Source organism: Protopterus annectens, chromosome 2.part0 (assembly GCF_019279795.1).
Source record: "Protopterus annectens isolate FY-2018-M chromosome 2.part0, PAN1.0, whole genome shotgun sequence".
NCBI classification, from domain to species: Eukaryota; Metazoa; Chordata; order Ceratodontiformes; family Protopteridae; genus Protopterus; species Protopterus annectens.
In genome coordinates, this window is record NC_056728.1 from 1,287,038,706 (window position 1) to 1,287,063,822 (window position 25,117).

Here is a 25,117-nt window from a genome sequence, read left to right on the forward strand (position 1 = left end):
TTTTTTTGAGTTATCATAACGTAGTAGAGAATCATCAGACAACCTATGTAGAAGATTCTATAGGAAGCTGTTGCCACCTCACAAATCATGGAGTGAGGGAGCTGGTTCTGGCTCACCACATGGATGACATCTTGTAGAAGCACTAAATGTTATGTCCACTGGAACTCTCCCTACTGAGCCCATGGTGTTTGAATACGTTACACTGTAAGCTAAGGGGAGCTCAGCATGCAGAAGCATATATACCCTCAAAAACCAGCAATAGCAGATCTCAAATCAGCTGCTGGGGGGTGCACTCTTAGAATGAAAGGTAGAGGGTAGACCACCACACAAGACAAGTAAACTGTTTTACTCCCTACACATTGATTCACTTGACAGTTGCTGAGAACTGGATGATGAATCGGGATTCCCAGGAAGGAAAGAAGAAGACTTAAGGCTCTCACCTTACCAGGGAGTGTTTGACTGCTATTTCTCTGGAATGACTGGACTGATTATATTAACATTCAAAGTCACATAACAAAAAGACCAAAAATCTTTGAATCGCTGCTGTTGCACTGATAGAAACCATGCCAGTAGCAAATATCAGTGGAAAACTGTGATCAGTGAATTGCAACTGATGAAAGTCTATCCTTATCTGGTATACACAGCACAAGCACATGGAAGCCATGAATGAATGTCATCCACTGTGAGTGGTATAGTGTTTCTTAAACAGCTTTTACTAACTCTGCTGCATCCCAACACCTTGTTAACCCCATAATATAACAGAATCACGTCAGTGCAAGCCAACATCCAACAATGAGTCATGCTTTTCATTTAGTTTTATATTTTACCCTGAATTTTCCATGTTACCACAAAAATGTTTTTTTATGAAATATAACTGTGCATATTTCACTATTTTATATCTACTAATTAGCATGGAAATAATAACAATGAGGTTGCAATTCACCATTGTTTCTGTGGCCATTGAGAACACTTGGATGAAGAGAGGGCAACAATGAAGAAAAGCTGCAGTACGTTGGGATTCTTGAACAAAGCAGAAGGATAGTTCACAGTTATAACTGGACTATAGGGTACTTCTGAAAATGTGTAAAAGAAAGCATGCAGTAGTTGACATTAATACCCCTAACTGGGTAATCTGCGAATTTGTTGGTTTGACAATCACCTCAAAAAAAGAGCAACTGCAAGTATGTACCCTAAACTTTTGATGGACAGTAAAAGACAACAGCTTCCCGATAATTGGACCCTGTGTATCATCATAGGTTCATACAATGCATGTGGCCAATGGAGTTAATTGGGAAGCTCATCCACATCTCTTAATACTGGTGGGAGACTAACTGTGCACCCCATTAAGTAGACTTTCTCCACATAACCCTGGTGAAAAATTGTAATCACCCATTTGGTCATCCAGACTGGTTTTAAAGGTTGTTAGGGAAGTAATTTATTTAATACAAAAGGGCCGCCTATTGCAGAAATACATTGGGTTACATATCTGTTATACCATCTGGTGCTTCTGATGTGATAGTAAAGATTTACTTTGTCTAGAATGTGTGTTGTGTTTAGGTAAAGGGGTTCAATAAGTGCTGGGTTTTTCATAACATGAAAAACTAAGCATAGATCACCCCTCTGGAGTTAGCAGGACACTGAGTGTGTGTGTGTGTGGGGGGGGGGGCAAGGTTTTACTCTGCCAGAACAGATAAGAGTACTGAGACTTGATATTTTTTACTGAAGAAACACTGAAGTCTCCCATATTCATTTAGGAATTTGGTAAGGTACGAGCTGAAGGGTGCATTATATTCAATAAAAGTTATAATAAAAGCTAAATAAAGTGAGGCTATAATTTTTCTGGACCTTAAGGATGTAACTCAAAGAATAAGCTGTGCAAGGTGAAAGGACTTTCAAGCTACTAGAAAGGTATAGTGGTCAAAAGGGAGTCTGTTATCAATATATGTACTCAAGCCCCTCATGACTGCGTGAAATTTTAAGGTAAATGTTATCTGTATGTTAGTAACTTAAGATTTATGAAAAGAAACTAGGCTGCATTATTTGGTCTTAAGAATAAGCCCACGATTAATATACCAAGCATTTGTTTAGTGCAAGCTTGATAGAAAATTTCAGTATCAGAATGGGACTTGCCCAAGTTTACAGTCTTCAACAAACTTAGTTAGTCATAGCCCATTGATATCGGCATTTATATCATGGAAATAGATACCGAAGAGGAGGGGACCTAAAACAGAGTCATGGGGGACACCGCTAGTGACATTTTTCTATCTAGAGGAAATACCCCAGCCTTAAATTTATGGCTTCTGTCAGACAGCCAATTATCACCTTTTCTAATTATGTATAGGTTAATGTTGAGTTGAAAGAGAAGAGTTTGCCAACAATGCCAGCATGGGGGGTGGTATCAAAGGCACTGGCAAGGTTTAGATAAGCAGTGTAGACTGTATGCCCTTTATCCACAGCCTCAGCAATCTTTCAAAGACTTCAACTAGATTGAGCAGACATGACCTGTCATTTACAAAGCTGAACTGGTATGTATCCAGGAATATATGTTTACAAATTCAGCTATAATATATTTTATAGCTTTGCTAGGGAGGATAATAGATCTGTAATTCCCTGGGTTAGTACAGAGACCACTTCTGTGCAAGTGCACTGCAGCTCTCATTCCCCACTCCTCACGGAAATAACTGCCGTTAAGACTAAAGTGTTGATGGAAGGTTTTTTTTGAAGTGGAACTTTGCACTTTTCAGCAGGCATCCAGGGATATTGTCAGGACCCAAGAAAATTGTGTTTTCAATTTTGGAAATTGCCAAAAAAGACTTGGTTTAAACTGATTTCAGGAGGAGCAATATGAGGGGGAATGGAGAGCAGAGAGAGGATGGTGGGTAGACTAAAGTTAGAATAGAATTTTTCTACAAGAATATAGCAACATCCTTGTCATCAGTGAAGGAGGTATCATTGGAGAACTGTACATTACCTCGAAGACTCCTAATATAGTTGAAGAAGGTGTTATGGCTGACTTTTGAATTAGATGCAATCCTGAGATCATAGATGGCCTTACATTTTCTAATGGTACGTTTGAGAGACTTACCACTTTTAAATTCCTTTTATAATGATGAAGTCAACATCTTTTAGTGAGAGCCAGGAGATTGATCTTTTTGTTATAGTTTGTTAATGTGGTAGCTCTACAGTATGGATTTGGTTCCAACCTCACCATTATGCTTATGCTGAATTTGTAATGATAACTCGGTGCATCTATCCAACAGAGAGTAAAATTCAGAGCAACAGGTGGCAGTCTCAGTTACATGATTTGCTGGAGAGCTATACCATTTGAGAATGTCAGTAAGATCAGTGTTATATAATTGGGTTTGGAACAGTCCCTAAATGTAGATAAGTTATTAGAAGGCATAAAGTGGGTTTTCATTAAGAAAATCACAGAGAGATGATCAGGTTTGATTAGGAAGGGAGTAGCAAGTGGAATACTACAACTGGAGGAAATGTTCATGATTACAAGATCAAGAAGATTCACACCTCTGGTGGAAAGGCTGACAGTTTATAATGTCCATAAATCTTTTGGCATATTTGTTGCTGGTAGCAAATATTCACCACTTTATGTGTGGATAGCTCTAGTCACCCATAGGAAAGGAATTTAGTTCAACTGCTAGATTTTCTAACAGGTTAAGGAATTCTGCAAGCTCTGAAGGGATCAGACATAGTGATCTTTAACTGGCTATAATGAAATAATTAGTTTATTGAATATAGCAAGGACTTCAACTAGTTTTAGAGTTGTATAATGTGAGTTACAAATAAATACTGATACTCCCCACAATTGCTGGTGGATCTGAATGCAGGGCAGCTATTGTACCCTGGAATGCAGGGAGTGCTATCTCTACAATGGTTTCTATAAATAAGCAAATGGTGATCTATTTGGGGGTAAAGAATACCTCAAGTTCAGTGATTTTGTTGTTTAGGCCTCTGTCATTCAGCTGTGCTATATTGATATTGTCCAGATTGCAGTTTGTTATGTTGTGATGGCCATCGGGTGAACTATGCCTAAACAAGTCATTAGCCAGTATGTGAAAACCAAAGGGTGAAAGATGCAAGTCACTTTGACAAAATAGGTGGGTCTGATGAACATTTCATACCACACAGGCACACACTGGACTCCTCCTAAAATGACACAAATGTACTAGACAATTATTGCAGAGGATTATTTTATCACTGAATTTAGGAATCACTCTTAGTGATGGTAGAATGCTGCTCAATGCCAGGACTTTACCAGCTTCCAACACATTAGCAGAGAGCTCAGCAATCTCTCTCTTCATCTCTAATAGGTTACAATGTCTAAAATGACTGACCACCATCCCATGGACAAACAGGTCATAGCTGTATCTGGGGTTGCACAGGGACATAAGGGCCATAGTGAAAGCACTAATTATTGCACCAGAGGGTCAGATTACCTTGGCCTTAGCCTTAGCTGAGCTAGTAAGTGTTGTGCCTGTATGTGTCACAATGGAGCTACTAATGAATAAGACATCACCATTATCATCACTGTCACAATCATTAGCAGCAGCAGCATCATTTTCACATATTTATGGTGGCATCTGGTATGAAAGTATCCCTGCGTGATTATTTAATAATCACCATCCTCTAGATATTCTAATTTCTTTTGTCACTGCCTAGGGCAGTGATAGTCAACCTTTTGGGTTTGCATATCAAAAATTTGGAAAATGCCTAACTTGACTCTGCTTGTGTGTCACCCCTCCAAAACAAAAAAATAATAAATTAAATTAATTTTTGTTGTTGTTTCTTTCGGCTTATCCCGGTTAGGGGTCGCCACAGTGGAACTCCAGTCCGCTAATGTTTGGTAGTGGATTTTTATGTGCCAAGTTATCAGCCCTGACGCACAATCTTCAATGAAGGCACACCCATTCATGCATGCCTCCACACAGAAGACGCTCTAGCTGAGAATCGAACGCGACAAGGTCTTGCTGTGAGGCGACAACGCTACCGCAGCACCACTACTGCATAAATACATAAAAATAAATAAAACAGCATGGCTCTCAATACATCGGGGATAAATATCAACAGAATCAGGGACAAATCTAGAAATAAGAGACATGGACAGTTTTAAACTACTAGTACTATTAATGTGAGACACTGACAAAAAAAAAATGAACATGAATTAATATACATTTTCTAAAGTAAAATAAGTCTATAAATCTCATTACTGCCATTATTAAGTGTAAATCACCAGTTTTAAGAGGGATTTAGAGGGACAGTTGAGAGGAATGTAAAACAGCACACCCTTAGAAATGCAGAGTACTTACCCTTTGCAGAAGTGCAACCACAAAGAGAAAACAATGTCAGCACTGCCCTTTGCAGACTCTATTGAGAAAGTATACTGAAATAGTCTTTGAGGTTAATAGTTCTATACCTCTGCAGCAGTGCTGTTGAACTGGCTCCTGGTACAAAACAATTCAATGCACTTCGCACAAGCAACACATGCTAAAACAGTTTCTTTGCTAACTCGGGTGTTGGTGAATGCTGGTGTGTCACCAAAAATGTTGTGGCATGTCACCTTTGACACACATGTCATAGGATCACCATAACTGGCCTAGGGCTAAGACAAAGCTGTATGTTCTCTCAGAATTTGGCATCATAGGATCATAGGTTCATAGGTGTGTACTGGGCTAATGGCCCTGGAGTTTTTACAAGCCTAGCCCATAGGATTACCCAGGCATCGTGCCACCTGACCTTTGTTTCCAGTGCGTCTGTCGGGTAGAGCCATTGGAGTGATTCCCAGGATGAATTTTCTATTTTCCATTCACTCATCAAGATTTCTCTTGAAGATGGCCAGTAAGGTGCTCTGCTTGATATTTATGGAAAGCCTATTTCATAGCAAGGGCAGTCTCTGGGTTATGAACCTGTCCCTCCAGCACATTCTGTTGATTGTGGTAATGAGGTTGAGGTCTCTGGAGTGCATGGTGTGGAGGGATTGGGATTTCTTTAGATATAGGATTTCTAACAGACCTGGGTCAGACATGGCTTTGTAAGTCAAGCAGAGACCGCATCTAAGTACACAATATGAGACAGAGAATAGTTGGAGTTTTTTGAGTCTGTCCATATAGGACAAGTGCTTAAGGCCTGGGATCCTCTTTGTGAGGTACTTTTGCAGCCTCTCCAGTTGTTGCAGGTGTCTAATGAGGTACATGCCAAATGGGGAATTGTACTCGATGATTGGCCTAATGAGGGAAGAGTAGAGGGAGACAATGACCTCTTTCTTCCTGGATGCAAAACCCTTACTAATGAGATATGTCACATAGAAGGACTTTCTAACCATAGTGCAGTGTGGTGGTCAAAAGAGAGGTTGCTGTCAACCTGTGTTCCCAGCTCTCTTATAACGCCTTATGTGTTCCGTGGACTACCATCGATGTGGTAGTTCATGGGAACTGGGTTTTTCCCAAAATTGATGAGACACATTTTTGGCATTGAGCTTAAGACAATGGTTCTGACACCAGTCGTTAGTCTCCGTGAGGCCTTTCTGTAGGATGTCAACATCACTTAGGGAGTTAATAATGGCTCCCAACTTGCAATCGTCTGTGAACTTTGTCAGCCAGATTCGCTTTGTGTTGGACTGCACTTCTGAGAAGTAGATACCAAACTGAAGAATGACACAGGAACAATCCCTGTGGGAATCCACTTATGATTGGTCAGCAGTCTGACTAGGAGTCAGCAACTTTCACACTATGGGTTCTATCTGTGAGCCAGTTTGCAATCCACCTAGTGATATAGGGGTTGATGCCTAGCTTAAAAACTTTTTCTATGATTCTTGAGTGGGGAATGGTATCAAAGGCCTTGGCCAGATCAAGGTAGGCTGTATGAACAACCTTGCCTTCATCCACAGCTCTGGTGACTGACTCAAAGAAGTCAACAAAGGTATGATCTACCCTTCACAAAACCAAACTGTGTGGGTTCCAGAGTTTGGAGATTGCCTATATCCTTGTTTATTAGGTCCATGATGATGTGTTCCACAGCTTTGCATATCAGTCTTGTCAGGCTAATGGGGCGATAGTTCCCTGGACCTGTAGTCACTCCTCCTTTGTGGAGAGTGATGACTATAGCAGGGCACCATTCGGTACGGACAAGGTCTAAGGTGAGGCTTTGATTGGACAGGGCATACAGGTGAGGTGCCAATTCACTCTGTAGTCCATGTAGAGCACAGCCAGGGATATTGTCAGGTCCCATAGAAGCTGTATTCTTGGCCTTGGACAGTGCTTTTTTACCTGTACAGCAGTAATACTGGGTGGCTGGCAATCTACTGGTATTGTAATTGGTCCTTTGGGGGGTGAGAGGGGTAAAGTTGGCATTGAATCTCTCAGCTAGTATATTAGCAATGTCTGTTGGCTCAGTATTGGAGATTTCATTGTGCAGTACCCCAGAGAAAATCTGGGGCTGTTCTTTACATAACTATAAAAGGCCTTGTGGTGGTCATTACTATCTGCTACAATTCTGTTTTCATAGCTAGCGTTAGAGGATTTGATGAGGGATCTCAACTTTTTGTTGAGGCTGTTAAGGGTGTTTTTCCAGTCTTGGGACTTCACTTTATTCTGCATCAGTTTCCTCCTTCTGTTGTAGAGCTTGTTTATGGCAGGGTACCACCAGATTGGCTTCATTTTTTTGGAGGAGAGCATCTTAGTTCTATTGGATATGGTGAGATCCATTGCTTTGTGTATGTGTTCGTACAGTGCATTATTGTATGATTCAGCGGTTATGCAACTATTCTCCATTTGCATGGGTACCGTAAAGTTAGCCACCTCTGTTCTTAGGAGGCCAAAGTTAGCTTTGGAGAATTCTTCATGGTGGTTACCTTTGCAGGGGGTGGGGTGGGGGGTGGGATGTGGACTTCCAAGGTGATTCGTTTGTGGTCGGATCTAACCAGGGAGGAACTGACTATTGGTGTAGAGCAACGGTCGTCCTTGTTAGTAATGACCAGGTCAAGGATGTTGCTACCTCTAGTGGGCATAAGAATGAGCTGGTCCAGAGCATTGGAATTAATGAATTTCAGGAAACATTGGGCAAGTGTATTTGTACATGAGTAGTTTTCCCAGTTAATGGAGGGGTAGTTGAAGTCACCCAGTATGAGTATGTTAGGTTGGACCCTAACATTCTTCAGGGTGCTTAGGAATGTGGAATGAGTGTCTTGGGACAAGGTTGGGGACCTATAACAGGCTACAACCTGAATCGCTGTCTTACCCAATGTTAGCTGCACCTGAAGTATCTCTGATGCATTATGCTGGGCTACCACTCTGGAGGTGTGTGCATCTTTTATGATTATGGAAACACCAACACCTTTGGAACTTCAGTCCAAGTTCTGGGGTTGAAAGGTGTGGAATGAGTTATAGCCTGGTAGTGCAGGGGTGCTTTCTGCTGCCTTGAACCACGTCACTGCTACAGCACAAATGTCAATGTTCTCGATTTTAAGAAGTGCTTTGAGCGAGTGCATTTTGAGATTTAGACTTCTAGCATTGAGCAGCATGACCCTCAGATTGAATTTGTTTGTAGCGGTTATGGTGGTTATTTGTTCTTTGGAACACCATGTAAAAAAGGCACTATAGGGGTGCCAAGAGCCTTGGCCAGTATTTGGAAGTCCAGGGGTGACAGATGCAGGTGATCTCTGGCAAAGCATCGAGGTCTGTCAATCATGTCATCCCAGCCAGACAGATAATGGATCCCCTTAGAATAACACCAGAAACTTAGCCAATTGTCAAAATCAATCATTTTCTGCTTGTACTGTGGTATCATTCTGGGTGATGGTAGGATGCTGCTCAGGGCTAGGGTTGTACCCGCCTGGGCTACATAATCCAACAGCTCCTCCATGTCTCTTTTCATGTAGTTCAAGGAGGTACACCTCAGGTCATTCACACCCACATGTACAATGGCAGAGTCATATTTGTACCTGTTGTTGAGGGACTTGAGTGCATGCATTATATGGTGGATCCTGGCACCTGACAGACAGTTGACTGTTACTTTCTCCTTATTCAACCTAGTGAGTGGGACATCAATATGCCTCACTATCGATTCACCTATGACTAGTGTACTGGGCATGCTGTTTGGCCTTAGGGGCTTTGGTTGAATGGCACACTGTTTATGAGAGTTATGTGTCTCGTGATTAGTACTGTGTTCTGGTAGTTGATTGCGTTTCTGCCTTGGAGGTCTCTGCTGTTTGGGTAGATTTCTTTTGAGAACCTCCACGAAGGTGGGTGTGTGGTTTGTGTTTTTATGTGAAGGTAGTCCTGGTGTGTGTTCTGGAGGGCTATGTGTTCCATGTGGTGTGGTGCAAGTGTTGACCTTCTTCTCTGACCAGCTAATCTGGTTTTGGCTGAAGAGTGCGTGGCTTCCAATTTGGATATATGTCCATCTCTCGCAAGTCTGAGTGTTGGGAGGTAAGAGGAGAGGGTTGTCAGTGTACATGAGGCAGTTGCTACATTGCCTCAGGATGCCAAAGTTCACCAGGTTAACAGGAGAAAGAACACAGATAATAAGTACTGGAGCTGTTTCCTTGTAGAACATTTAGTGCTGGTAGCACTTTTGTGTGCTACAATAATTGCTACAAGAAGTCTGGTATGGTAAAGTGCTAGACTAATAAGCTAGTAAAAGTGCAGGAGAAGAGAGAACAGGCAGATCTAGGGGAAAAATTGAGAGCAGACTTTGGCACCTCTCAGAAGCTTACAAACAGTCCTGGGTACAACAAATCTGTATCTTGACTAGACTAGTTACCGGAAAGGGGGGAAACAAGCGCAAACATGGGCTTTTAGACCAGAAAGTTGAAGGAGGTGGAAAATGTGCTCCAACAGCCTAATAACTACAATTTCTGGGCCAGAAGCCACTCCTCTTGTGGTAGATAGGCTACATAGTTCTTAGCACTCCCACTGATAAGCTAGAAGGCTTCCTTCAAAACTGAAAGGCTTGGGGGGGGGGGTGGCTAAGAAGCTTACAAACAGTTCTGGATACAGCAAAACTGTATCTGGCCTAGACTAGCTACAGGAAAGGTGGGAAACAAGTGCAAGCACAGGCTTTTAGATCAGAAAGTTGAAAGAGATGGAAAAACTGGCCAATAAACTACAATTTCTGGGCCAGAAACTACTCTTGTGGAAGACAGGCTACCTAGTGCTTACCACTCCCACTGATAACCTAGAAGACTTCCCTCCAACACAGAAAGGCTTGGAGTGCTCAGAAGCTGCAAACAGTCCTGGATACAGCTAATCAGTATCTAGACTAGACTAGTTATAAGAAAGGTAGGAAACAAGCTTAGAATTTTTTTTTTTTTTGTTACAGAAAAGCAGCTAAAACAGCACTAAAAACTACTCAAGTGCAGTACAAGCTAGCACACCTAAGTAAAAAGTCTTTCAGCTTTTCCCAGTTAGGGGTCACCACAGCGGAACTCAGGTCTGTTAATGATTGGCAGTGGATTTTTATGGTGCCGAGCAGCCAGCCCGACACCCAACCTTCAAAGAAGGCACACCCATTCATGCACGCACCTACCTGCAAAATACCACACTTGAGTGTGTAGCAATTTTAAAGTAATTTATTCAAACTATATTCTGAACTGAATTCAATTATTGTTTAATTCAACTCTGAACAGTTAAAATGTGCCAAAAAATATACTTACCAGCTGAGAAGTACACTCAGTCAAAACACAAAGTAAAGTGGAAAGGGAGAAAGGAAAAACAAAAGATAATTCAAGGTTAAGGGCCTAAGTGGGTTGGCCTACTCAAATGTTTTCTCTGTGTAAGGCAGAATGAGCTAATGACACTAGACTCTGATAGAGCTGAACAGATGCGATTGGTAGGAGTGTCTGAAATCAAAATATGATCTCACTGTACTTGGTTGAGTGAGCAAATGAGATGGACCCAGCAGGCGTGTTCAAAAACAAATTTACAGGAGGGGCAGGCAATTCTAAAGCCATCAGGATTAATACCACAAAAAGAACAGGGACAGAGGGTGGGAAACTGACTGCAGAAAGAGGAGAGGTCACAATATTCAGTGAAGCAAATAAATAAAGAGAAAAATAAAATGCAGTACTATCTTTAACACAATATTTAATGAAACAAATAAATAAACAGAAAAATAAAATACAGCACTATCTTATAAAAATAAAATACAGTACTACCTTATAACACTGCAAGTTTGTACTTATCTCAGCATGTAATAAAGTTGAGGTAGGTATATAACAGCTAACCAAACAGCTCAAATATTCACATATTCAGCAGAAATAAGTTAGAGATAAGCGTCTAAGACGTATAAGCACAGTTACACCCTGTAGGCTGAGTTCAACACTGAATATCAATGAAGTGAATACAATAACCCCCACTTAATGCAGAGAGAAGAGAGATCACAGTATTCAGTTAAGCAAATAAATAAAGAGAAAAATAAAATGCAGTACTATCTTTAACACAATATTCAATGAAACAAATAAATAAACGGAAAATAGAATACAGTATTATTTTATAAAAAAATACAGTCCTATAACACTGCAAGTTTTTACTTATCTTAGCTTGTAATAAAGTTGATGTACAGTGGATATAAAAAGTTTACACACCCCTGTTAAAATGCCAACTTTGTGTGATATAAAAAAATTAGACCACAATAAATAAATTCAAAACTTATCCCACCTTTAATGTGACGCACAACCTGTACAATTCAATTGAAAAACAAACAATTCTGTTAGGGGAAAATATATACAAAATAAAAAATGTACAACAAGCTGGTTGCATGAGTGTGCACTCCTCTAAACTAATACTTTGTTAAAGCACCTTTTAATTTAATTACAGCATTCAGCCTTCTTGGGTAGGATTCTATCAGTATGGCACATCTTGACTTGGCAAAATGTGCCCACTGTTCTTTGCAAAACTGCTCCAAATCTGTAAAATTGCAAGGGCATCTCTTGTGCACAGCTCTCTTCAGGTCATCCCACAGATTTTCTGTTGGACTTAGGTCTGGGATCTTACTGGGGCATTCCAAAACTTTAATTTTCATCTGGTGAAGCCATTCTTTTGTTGAATTGGATGTATACTTGGGGTCATTGTCATGTTGAAAGGTAAAATTCCTCTTCATCTTCAGCTTTCTAGCAGACACCTGAAGGTTTTGGGCCAAATGTAACTTGTATTTGGATTTGTTCATAATTCTCCCTACCTTGAATAGAGCCCCAGTTCCAGCTGAAGAAAAGTAACCCCAAAGCATGATACTGCCACCACCATGCTTCACCATGGAGATGGTATTCCTTTGGTGATGTGAAGTGTTGCTTTTGTGCCAAATGTACAGTTTGGAACTGTGGCCAGATAGTTCAGACCATAGCACATTTTACCACATGCTTTTGGGAGACTTAATGTATTGTTTTGCAAATTTTAGCTGGGCCTGGATTTTCTTTTGTGTAAGGAAAGGCTTCTGTCTTGCAAATCTACCCCATATCCCAGACATATGAAGACTATGGGAGATTGTTGTCACATGTAGTACACAACCAGTACTTACCAGAAATTCCTGCAGGTCCTTCAGTGTTGTGTAGGTGTCTTGGCAACCTCCCTGACCAGTTTTTGTCTTGTCTTTTCATCAATTTTGGAGGGATATCCAGTTCTTTGCAATGTCATTGTTGTCCTATATTTTCTCCACTTTTTGATGACTGTCTTAATTGTGTTCCATGGTATATCCAATGCTGTGGAAATCTTTTTGAACCCTTCTCCTGACTGATACCTTTCAGCAATGAGATCTCTTTGATGCTTTGTAAGCTCTCTGCAAACCATGGCTTTTGTGTGGCAGGCAACTGACGAAATGTCAGGAAAATCCTACTAGGACAGCAAACTTTATTTGGGGCTAATCAGAGTCTCTTTAATTGATGGCAGGTGTGTACCCAAGAAGACTGAATGCTGTAATTAAATGAAAAGGCGCTTCAACAAAGTATTATTTTAAGGGTGTCCACACTTATGCAACCAGCTTATTGTATGTTTTTTTATTTTTTATATTTCCCCCTAACAGATTTGTTTGTTTTTCAATTAAAATGTACAGGTTATAGCACACATTAAAGGTGGGAAAAGTTCTGAAATGATTTATTGTGGTCTAATTTTTTTATATCACAAAAACCTGGCATTTAACAGGGGTTTGTAAACTTTTTACATCCACTGTAGGTATATAACAGCTAACCAAACAGCTCAAATATTCAGCTATTCAGCAGAAATAAATTCAGAGTTAAGTGACTAAGACTTATAAGCACAGAGAAACCCTGTAGACTAAGAGTTCAACACCGAATATCAATGAAGTGAGAACAATAACCCCCACTTACTGCAGAGAGAAGAGAGATCACAATATTCAGTGAAGCAAATAAATGAAAATAAAAATAAAAAGCAGTACTATCTTTAACATAATGTTCAATGAAACAAATAAATAAACAGAAAAATAAAATACAGTACTATCTTATAACACTGCAAGTCTGTACTTATCAAAGCTTGTAATAAAGTTGATATAGGTATATAACAGTTAACCAAACAGCTCAAATATTCAGCTATTCAGCAGAAATAAATTCAGAGATAAGTGGCTAAGACTTATAAGCACAGAGAAACCCTGTAGGCTAAGAGTTCAACACTGAATATCAATGCAGCGAGAGCAATAACCCCCACATACTGCAGAAAGAAGACAGATCAGAATATTCAGTGAAGCAAATAAAGATAAAAATAAAATGCAGTGCTATCTTTAACACAATATTCAATGAAACAAATGAACAGAAAAATAAAATACAGTACTATCTTATAAAAATAAAATACAGTACTATCTTATAACACTACAACTTTGTACTTATCTTAGCTTGTAATAAGGTTGATGTAAGTATACAACAGCTAACCAAACAGCTCAAATATTCAGCTATTCAGCAGACATAGAGCCCATTGACCTGACAACACTCAAGCTTAAGGGCATTCACAATTTGTACTATTAATTTTTGACAAAACTATGCAATCTGCCCTGAAATGAGCAGTATAATCCATGAAATTTCAGACTAGTTTTGCTATAGAAGCTTAACAGAGCCAGAATGCCAGAGAGCTTTTCTAGCAACATTATCAGCCTAGTGTTTGTCAGCATGTCCTGAGTGTTAGTTTTGATTTAGCTTTGCTGAGATGAAAAATAGCAGTATCTACAGCTGCAACACCAGCTCAATGCACAGAACACATGAACTTTACATTTCCAAATTTGTTGTTAAGACTTCATAGACAGTGCATAAAAATCTTGATGTTCACTGACACTCTTTTTAATTTGGGTCAATGATTCTACATGTGAGAGATACAGATATTTACTTATACCAGGGATGAAGGCCTCCATGCATAATAAAATGGCTGGTGATTATCCCTCTGAGTCCAGCAGAACTTATGCTGAGTCACTATCCTGTTTACCCTTAAATATCCTTTAGTTCTGTTAGATATGTACCTCAAAACATCATACCATACACAGATTCACTGGATACCAGTCCAAAAGAAACACGTTAATATCTCAGCTGCTAAATCTGTCCTCTAAACCAAAATAAAACATAGTGGAAGCCCTTCATAATTGGTCACTCTGTGGTTAGGTACACTGACTCTGTTCTAGCTGGCTTTTGCATCCAACAACAAAAACAATTTACATCAGGACAAATACAACGTCTAAGTTTAATAAATGACTGTATTTATATTTAGTATTTGGTCAGGTATTTCTAAGCTTTGAGCTGGTCGCAGATATCTAAACAAGCTGCTCAAATACTTATATAGTCTACAAAGCCTGTACCAAGGAAAATAATGTCTCATCTGGTTAAAAGCAACAGAAGTCTGGGGATGTTATTCTGGCTGTGATATTATGATAGGTTGTATACATATCGAATCTCTCTCTCTCTCTCTGTCTGTCTCTCTACCCCTCTGTTATGAAGGTGCATGCCAGCTAACATCTCAGGAAAATTCTACCATGTTTTCTTACTGATATCAGTTTTCCTGTAAGATGAGCATGGTCTCATAAAGGATAGTATCTGCTTTTACTCTAATGGTTTTGACAAGGAGCTGGTAAAAACTGGGAAGTTACAATCTTAAGCATAGTATAACTTTATTTTAAAACATCAGATAAAATTAGCTCTTGGCAAATAGTGACCTAGAAATCAGATATTTTTCTGAGTGAACATGATAGCTGTACAGCTGTTATCACTCAGACAGGCATCAACAGGTATATATTTATAATATGTATATTTTACACATGCCAGCATGTTGATGGATACAGGTTTACATTTTATAATACTGGTCGCATCTTGATCATACTGATTACTAATATAAAAACATGTTAACATCTACCAGCTGTGCAGTGCACAGGCTTAAAAAATAGTTGAGACAACAAATGAATTTCTTATGCAAAATATACTCATGCTTACACAGTAAGCTTTAAAATGAGCTTGCCCACTGTAACTATACAGTGACCCTACTAATAGCAGAATCCAGTCTATGCTTTAAATAACTACAAATAAAATGTACACTTATATATGGATAGCAACAAAGAAATATTAAAAATTTTTCCTCTTCTGTGTCAAAGTCTTATGAGCTTCCACTATGAGTTGTCAGGGCTTAAACTCCTGAGGATCAGAATCCCCAAACTCTAATCTCCTAAAAAACCCTCTGAAAAAAACACGGTTTAACTTTTTTTTGGTGGGGGTAAGCACCTTACAGTTCCAAAGTGGAGGCAAGGCACCTTTCCATCGAATGCCTTTTCATCGACCCGTAAATAGTGAACTGCCAAATAAGTGAAAGGCCACATCAGCGATTTTCCTCCAAGGGAAAAAAGTAGTTTGCCCTACATAAAAACAACACATCATTTTAAAATTTACAAAGTGGGGGGGTTGCCCCCACACCCGCCAGTGTGGGTGGGCTGTGACTCCCACACACCCCTAACTAAATATACCAATGCCGAGATCGCACTACAGTGGGGAAAAGGGCAAACTCACTAGGATAGCCAAGCGATTTTTTTTTCCTAGGGAAAAAAATTCGCTGATTTAGCCATTCACTGAAATGGCAGTTCACTTATTAAGGGTTGATGAAAAGGTGGTTAATGGAAAGCCTTTTCAATAAAATAATATAGACGCATACTTCACATATATTGCTATATATCATATAACCTAAACAACATTACATAAATTATTAAATTCCTGCCCCCTTTTTTAAACAAGAAACATCTTTATTAAACCGCCACTTAATCATACATTTATATCTTGAGCCTTGGGACACTGGCACTCAAGAAATCAAACTTTGTCCACCAGTAGGATAGCCGTTTCATGAATGTAATAAAACCAGTGCATAGATTTATTACGCAAAATATCAATATGCCAGCAAAACAAATCATAAAACAATTTTTTTCTCAGTGTAACTTCAATCCAGCCTCACTAACAGTAGAATAAACCCCTGCCAATATTAGATCACTGTGAAAATTTACACCAAAATCTTGTGTATATCTGTTCCTCACATTGACACACATTAAATCTGAATGATGAATATGTGAAACAAAAATCATCTGTTACCAATAAAGGATATAACCTCTGGGGAAAAACTAAGACACCATCTGACTTCCATTGTCTAAAATAAGGATCAACTTTTATTAAAATTCCTGACATTCTCAAGGAAGTTGGGTACATTGGGAGATAAGATATACTTAATGTCAAAGCTTTCAAACTTTTCTATATTGGAAGACTTGTTGGCACAGCTCAGGTAAAGGTAAGGTTAAATTTTAACTGGGAAAGCAGGCTGGTTGTGTGACAGACAGAGAGGACTGCTGTCATGTTAGGTGAAGATCTAAATCCGTATGATGCAGTCCTTAGACCCTCCAAACCCAACATCTGTAGTTTTGGATAGCTGTTACAGTTACTGCTGCATAAGCTATCCAGTTCCACAGAATCCATGGAGACTGGAGTGGTATTAACCAAAGGCACTTGCAGAAAATTAACTAGACCATTTATAGCTCTAATGTCAGATAAAATTCATATATTCCAGATTATCATGTTTTATCTAATTGCATGTAAGTAACATGCAGCTATACCATACACAGTATCAGTAGAATGAGGTAATTATCTGAAATGTAAAAACATTAACTTACCTGCATAGTAAGTTGATAGATACATACTGCATTGCCAACTAGCAGACATATATGGATCACACCTAAAAAAACTGAGAACAAAAATAGACACCAATGTCCCTGTATTCAAATAATTTCTGTAAAATCTTCTATACAATGCATCTATTTCTAATAAGCTGTGTCAAGGCCACAGTTATATTTCTTATAAAAAGAAAAGCTGTCATTGATTGTATGGTCAGAATTACATATTCCCCTTTAAAGCAGGATTGAAAATTTAACAAAGATTTATTTTCACCATGCTTGCCATGTTCTGTATACCCTGAAAGGACCTTTGCCAGGAGACTTTAGCGTGTAAACTCATCCTATAATCCTGGGTTTCATTGCTTCAGTATGTAATTGAAAACTGCATGACTTTAAGCAAATCACTTGCCAGATTGTGCTCTCAGGACACCTCCCCAGAAAAGAGGCACTTGTGCCTAGTGAATTAAAGTGGGTCACAACTAAACAAAATTATAATATAAATAAACATAATTATTAGATGTTTTGCATTGTCTTTGCTTCTCAACAAATATAGCTAATATAGAGAATGTTTTCAATGTGATGTTTTAATGTTGGAGCTTTTCTCCCCGGGCCTCCGCTGAAAATGGACATATATCCAGTCGGACTATCCCGGTCAACAAATGTAAAATAAAAATAAATAAATAAATAAATTAAAAATCAAAAAATCATAATCAACATACAGGTATCTAATGTCTACTGCAAATGTCTTTTGATGCACTTTTTAATGAGGAAGCAATACACAGTAATAGTTTTACTACTTTGAAAAAAGCTTTATTCTGTGATGCATAATAGTAAGAAATTAAACACAAACAAACACGAAGAAAATTGTACTTAATTTTCTATGCAGTTGGCAATATTTGGTGCAATGTTTAATGGAGAACTAACATATGTCAACATGGTGTTCATTTTAACCAGAATCATGATGCTGAATATTGATATATGTGTTTGGCATAATATAGACTTGGGTAAGTCGTCAAGTATTTAAATGAAGTAAAACAGCCTTTGCGTGTTGTATTAAGTGAATCACACGAGATATGCTTAGCATCAAAAGGCTGTATTAATTCTAATGTGCTAATGGAAGCACTACTCTGTGACACCAGTATTTAGAAGTTAGGGCCAAACAAAAGCAAGCATATTCGTTCACTTCATTTTACATATCTGCAAATATCATTTGATATACTGTGCAAATAGGAGATCAACATAAAGTAACGCATTCTTAATTATTTGACCAATTATTCTATAGTATTTTATAGTACGCAGTAAAACACCAAAAATATTTTGGAGAATGGTCCTAGCAAAGTTTGGCCTGGACCTAGATAAAGGATCCAGTTTGTAATGCTTTTTAAAAGTATATACAGAGGACCATGTACAGTAGCTACCTCTAAAATGCTTCTAGAGTTCCCATCTCCATTCAAGTAAGCCAACAAATAAGACATGGTTTTAGTGAAATGTGCCTTGATACCTCCAGGAATGGATTTGCTATGGTAGGAATAAAAAAAAAAAAAGTTGAAGACAACTACATTCAAAATGCTGGTTTAGACCCAGGGTATCCCTTTTAGCTCATTGATAAGAAATAAATAGCCGATCAGCTTTTCTAAAGGGCTTTGTTCAGGCAAGATAGTAATTAAGCTGCCTATACATGTCCAGATTATACAGAATCTGTTCTCTCTGTTTTTAGATTATTTAGTAGAAAACTGGGAGACTGACGGCATGATTCAAAGTAAAAACACTTTCTGCTTCAATGAGGAGTTTGTTCTTAAAGATAACCTATTCTTATGGAACTCTGATATGGTTCACCGACCATAAGAGTGGTTAACTCAGATACTCTTCTTGCAGATGATAAGTACAGTTTTCTAAGTCAAGAACATTAAATCAGCTTGATAGACAGGTTGAAAAAGTGTCATAGTTAATTTCTCTAACACATAGTTCAGACCCAAGGTAGGAGTGAGGTAGTTTCAAGTGTAAAACTCCTTTCAGACACTTTTTCACAACAAGCAGAGGAAAGAGTAGGATCCATGGGAAGACATGCAAAAATGGCTGCAAGAGGAATCTTTATAGAGGAATAAGTGAGGCCAGAGGCAAGTAGCTCTCCCAAATATTTGAGTATCAGTAGTACAAATTCCCTGATGGACCCCTGATTAATGGTTAGGTACCAACTAAATAAAGCTTCCTCTTGCCAGCATAGAACTTTCTAGAAGCAGGCATTATTGCTTCCTTTTGTACCTGCAGCATGATCTCAAGAAATAAGCTCCTAAAATGCATTACAATTTAATCATCCAGGCAGTCAGTTGAAGTTTATTGATATTGGGGTGCATAAAACTCACCCTGTTTTGTTGTGAATAGATCCAGTTTGTGAGGAAGCTTGTGGAAATTGCCCTTGATAAATTTCATAAGAAGGGGGAATCAGTGTTGCCTGGGCCAAAAGGGAGTCACCACAATTACTTGTGGGATTATCCTTTAGAATCTTCAGAATTGCCCTGGATATCAGTACAAAGGGAATAAAAATACACCTATCTCCTAAGCTTGTTTGCAAGGAGCCCTGGAGCAAAACTTGTTTAATTGTGCATTTTGAAAGGAGGTGAACAGATCTTTTTGAGGTGTTCCTCAGCACTGGATCAATCCCTGGCAGACCCACTCATTCATTTTTCATTCATGAAGGTTTGGCTTGGTCCTGCTCAGTTTGTCTGTCACTGTGTTGTGCTCTGATGGAAAGTAAGATGCCTTGTGGAGTTAAGAAATGTTGAAGAGCTAACTTCTAAACCACTATTACCAGCCTGCATTGGAGGTATAAATTTGTATCTCCATGCTTGTTGATATACCACATGACTGTGGCATTGTCTGTAATCACATTAAGAGATCCTGGGAACCAAAGATAATGGAAAGACTTGAAGACATGGATCACAGCCATCGACTCTTCTCATTTAATGTGGTTTGGTCTATCTGGAGGATTCCACAAAACATGCAACATTATCACTCTGGAAAACTGTTCCCTGAGCAAAATCTGATGTGTGTTGGTTTGGGGTCATCCCTTTGAAATGCCTCCCACCCTAGACGATAGGTGTCTACAGTGTGTGTGCCTGATGGTGGTGGGGATAACAAATGGTGTCCCAGTGGATATCATATCAGGGGAGACTCCAAACATCACCTGATCTGATCTCAACACATATTTGACAACATAATGGAAAACTCCATCACATAAGTCAAGTAAGAGCATTGCATCACAAGTGTCCACTGCAGAGCCCCCATGTTGTACCTCAGCAGGGGAACTAAGCATATGGCAGCTACCATGTGCCCTAAGAGCTTGCGAACAAGGGAAGCCCAAGGCTTTCTGTAAGATTGTAAGGAAATGGCTTGACAATCAAGTGTAGATACTCTAGAAGGTGAATGTTTTGCAATTTGAGAGACTGTATGCAAGTCACAATGTATGAATTCCAGCATCTGAACGGAGTGAAGGCTGGACTTTTGATAACTGATCGTGATCCCAAGGAACTGCACAGCTGTAGTAAGGTGTCCCTGGCCCTGATTAAATATACTCTCTTTGAAGCAGTTAGGAACCAGTTGTCCAGGTAAGGAATGACCTGGAACCCTTGCAGCCTGATCCAGGCTGCTATGACTGCCATGCACTTGGTGAACACCCAAGGACCAGTGGTGAGACCAATCAACAGTATTCTGAACTGATAATAAATGGTATGTGCCCCTGAGGTTGATCAAGCACATCCAGCTGTCCTTCCTCAGGAGAGGCAGAATGGACTGCACTGTGATCATCCAGAACTTGGTCTGTTTGACAGACTGATTTAACTTGCTCAAAAGCAAAAGTGGCCTGAGGTCTTTGTTCTTCTTTGGAAACAAAAATATACTTGAATAGACCCCATATCTGCACTGGTCTTGTGGGACCTCTTGGACAAGCTCCTCAAGGAAGAGCAAACCTGCCTGGTGGACAACTGCCATTATCAGACTTTACAGTAAGAGGAATAAATTGCTGTCTAAGAGTATGAGGGAGTGACTCTTAAACATGAAATACTCCCTCCTCATTTTAAGTAAGACAATAAAACTTCTTGTGAAGTCCTCCAAAGCAAACTACAAATCCAAATTAGCTTCCTCAACTAAGGACAACCATAAGGAATTCTTTAGTTACATCCATAACCTAAAAGGAAAGGCCCAGATTTGTGTCGAACTGATAGTTAATGATACCACATATACTGAACCTGTGGACATAGCTAACCTGTTGGCTGGCAGGTTCTGTAAAAACTTCACTCTCCTGTCCTCACCACACGTACCCCTTGACATCCCTACCACCTGTCCCCTACCTTGCATCTCTAAAGAGCAGGTCATAAACACCCTCTCTAAGGCCAAAAACACAGCATCTATGGGACCTGATAACATCCCAGGCTGTGTCCTACATGGGCACCAACAAGAATTAGCACCACCATTGGGTAATTTATTCAATCAGAGTCTAAGCACCAGTTTCATCCCAGCTGAATGGAAAATGACCACCATTATTCCCTTGCACAAAGGTGGTGCTTCCACTGACCCTGGGACTATAGACCTATTAGCCTGCCTAACCTTATATGCAAAGCCACGGTGTGGACCTTATCAACAAAGATATAGGTAATCTCCAAACATTTGACCCTACTCAGTTTGGATTTGTCAAAGGGAGATCATGTCTGTTAAACCTGGTTGACTTCTTTGAGACAGTTACCAAAGCCCTAAATAAGGGAAAATCTGTGCATACAGCCTATCTAGACTTAGCCAAGGTTTTTGACACTATCTGCTACTCAGGCATCATTGACAAACTCACCTAGCTAGGTATCAGCCCTTATATCATTAGACTGGTCACTAACTGGCTCACTGATAGAACACATATATTCAAAATAGGGGACTCCACCTCCAACAGCAGACCTGTAACCAGTGGTGTTCCACAGGGATCATTCCTGAGAACTCTACTGTTTAGAATCTATTTCTCCAAAGTACAAGCAAAAACTAAAGTTCTGTGGCTGACAAAGTTTGTTGATGACTGCAAACTGGTAGCAGTCATAGAATCTTCAAATGATGTCAACAGCCTACAAAAGGATCTTACACAAACAAATGATCGGTGCCAAAGTCATGGCCTTAAACTCAATGCAAAAATGTATTATCATCCCTTTTGGTAATAACAATGTTTCTGCTAACTACCGCATCAATAGCAATACCCTGTATGCACTCAGTGGTGAGAGACCTATACACACAGGTTGACATTACTCTTACCTTTGATCACCATGTCTCCAGAGTAGAAAGAAGGGCTTTCTATATTGCTCATCTGATAAGTAAGGGCATTGCCTCCAGGAAAAAAAAGAAGTTATAACCTCCCTTTACTCTTCCCTCGTCAGGCCAATAATTGAGTACAATGCCCCATTTGGTATGCACCTTTCCAAGTGCCTGCAGCAATTGGAAAGACCACAAAGGTTCCTCACAAGGAAAATTCAAGGTCTTCACCATCTGACTTATATGGATCATCTGAAATCACTGTCACTTTATTCTGTTTCATACAGACTAGTCAGAGGTAATCTCTGCTTTGCATATAAGGTAATCTCTGACCCTGCTTTATCATATCTGCAAGTCAAATGGTACATGGGTTATATGCTATACGGACTTTAACCTGGTATGTGACATTAACAGAACCTGATGGAGGGACAGATTTATCTCCCAACGGTTACTATACCTTTGCAACAGAATCCCACTTCACGTCAAACAGAACACCTCATTGGCCCTCTTCAAACACAGTCTGGATGATTGGATGGGTAGCCATAAATTCACCCCGGGGGTTCCACCTGTGTCCCTCTTGGACAGGGGCAATAGGTGCTGATTCTGAAAATAAGGGTAGAACTTGGCTAAGCTTGTAAGGGCCCTAGGGCCATCAGCCTAGCAACTTCCTATGATTCTATGATCCTATGGATGAATTGATTTACTAACAGCCTCTAAATTTTAATGACTTTGTTCCTTCTGTGATGGGGTGTCATGTCTGGATGATGTTTAGGATTTATCTTCTGAGTTTCTAGAAATGGAATTTTCTAAAAATGGAATTTTATAACCTCAGGATATGACTCTTACCACTCTTACCACCCGTGAGGCTGAGGTGATGGCCTCTCAAGCTTTTGGGTATAGAGCCAAATGAACCCCCACTGGCCCCAGTTGGGAGTCAATCTCAGGGTCACTGAAAGGGCCTCAAAGGGAAAGATCCACAGAAGCCATGGTTTTGTGGACCACCCCTGAAATGTAGTTGGAGCCCATTATGGTTACCACCCCCTTGCTGCAGGTGTAACCTTCATAAAAATCTTCCTGAAAAGAATGCTGCACTTTTCTGAAGAAGAGACATTCACCCCTTCTTGGTCTGGCAGAAAGTCTATTGAGGGCTAGCAAAATGTACTCCAAAGGCAGACAGCATCCTTCTGTCCTGCTCACTTCTCATGAAAGTGTCATTAAGCCCAAAAAGTGAAGAGCCATCATAGGGAGCATTAATAAAGGATGCCTTGAAGCAGCCCACAAAATTACACACCCTTGTCCAAGCATGTCAACACATAGCAGTGCCAGCACCAGCAGGTTGGGATGTGTCTTCATCTACATTTGAAAGCAGACACATGGACACATTGGCAATAGATGGAAAGGTGGAAAAATGAGTATTCAGATTCTTCTGAGACTCCGAAGTCTGCTATGTCTTAACCACCTTTCACACTAAAACAATGTTCTGCTGAAGTCTTATCATGTAAGTAGGAGTACTTCCCCTAACTGGTCCAAAGCTAGAGACTCCCTGTTCAGGGGATGAACTGACAAACTGTCTTCTGAGATATCCATCTCAGTGGCCATTGCCACAATAATAGCATCAATGGCAGGATCCTTATTCCAGTGTTGCTAGTCCTTGGGAGGGTCAGAATCTTGTCTGGTTTCTTTGTATTTATTTCCATTATATTGGCCTCTTTCCACACCCTTAATGACACTAGGTTAATAAGAATATCCGGATGGAGAACCACCCAGGATGTGAATGGGCCCAACCTGAAAGCCTCCAAAAATGCTGATTCCTCCGTAGATGGGGATTTTTTAGTATAACTCTCTCACTGGTGGAGCAGCTCCAAAAGACTGCCAAAACAGGCATCATCAAAGCACAGTTTAGGGATCTCTCACCTTCTTCGAGGTCAGTTTCCTCAATGAGGTATTCCTCTGGAGAATCCAGGTGCTTCCTGAGCAGTTAGGGGAGGGCAGATTGGTGACCACCTGGGGTGATTTGCACAAACTAAACTGATGCATATCTAAACACAGATGTTGAAGAGGAAGGGATACCGGCTGTAGCTGTCCACTTTTTTCCCTGAGTAGAGAACATCCTCTGTACAACATCAAAGGCAGATGCTGAGGCTGGCACCCTGGAGACCACGGACCGAGGATCTGGAGATCCAAAAGATATACCAGACTCAAATACTCCAGCCTGCCCCAATGTTGAGATTGGAGACAAACTATAAAGACAGAGGCACCAAACAGGAGGGATGACCCCTAAACCTGAAGCACTGAATGTGACCCTGAAACCCCAGTGTAGACATGTCAGCCCCAAGGGCCATTTAGTTCTGATCCTGACAAAGTCAAGGAAACCAAGGTGTGGGTAGGAGCCTAAATCTTCCAAGCCATCAGATCTGATCTGGGCTTGTAGGAAGGACCGCATCACAACCTCCAAGTCGGTGAATCTTAAACTCCTGACTGAAAGAGATGACTGGGCTGATGAAGCTCTCCTGCTAGATGATGGTTTCAAGAACCAGATCTGAACTGGAGAAGCTCAGACATGGGGTGGAGAATGAGATGACTCCGGTGAAGAATTTAATGGAGTGGAGGGGGAGAAGGGTGAAAAAGTTCTGCCCGAGAGAGCTGCTTTCAAACAGAAAGGAATAGAGACAGTTACTGCAGGGAAAGGACTCCTCTCTGCAGT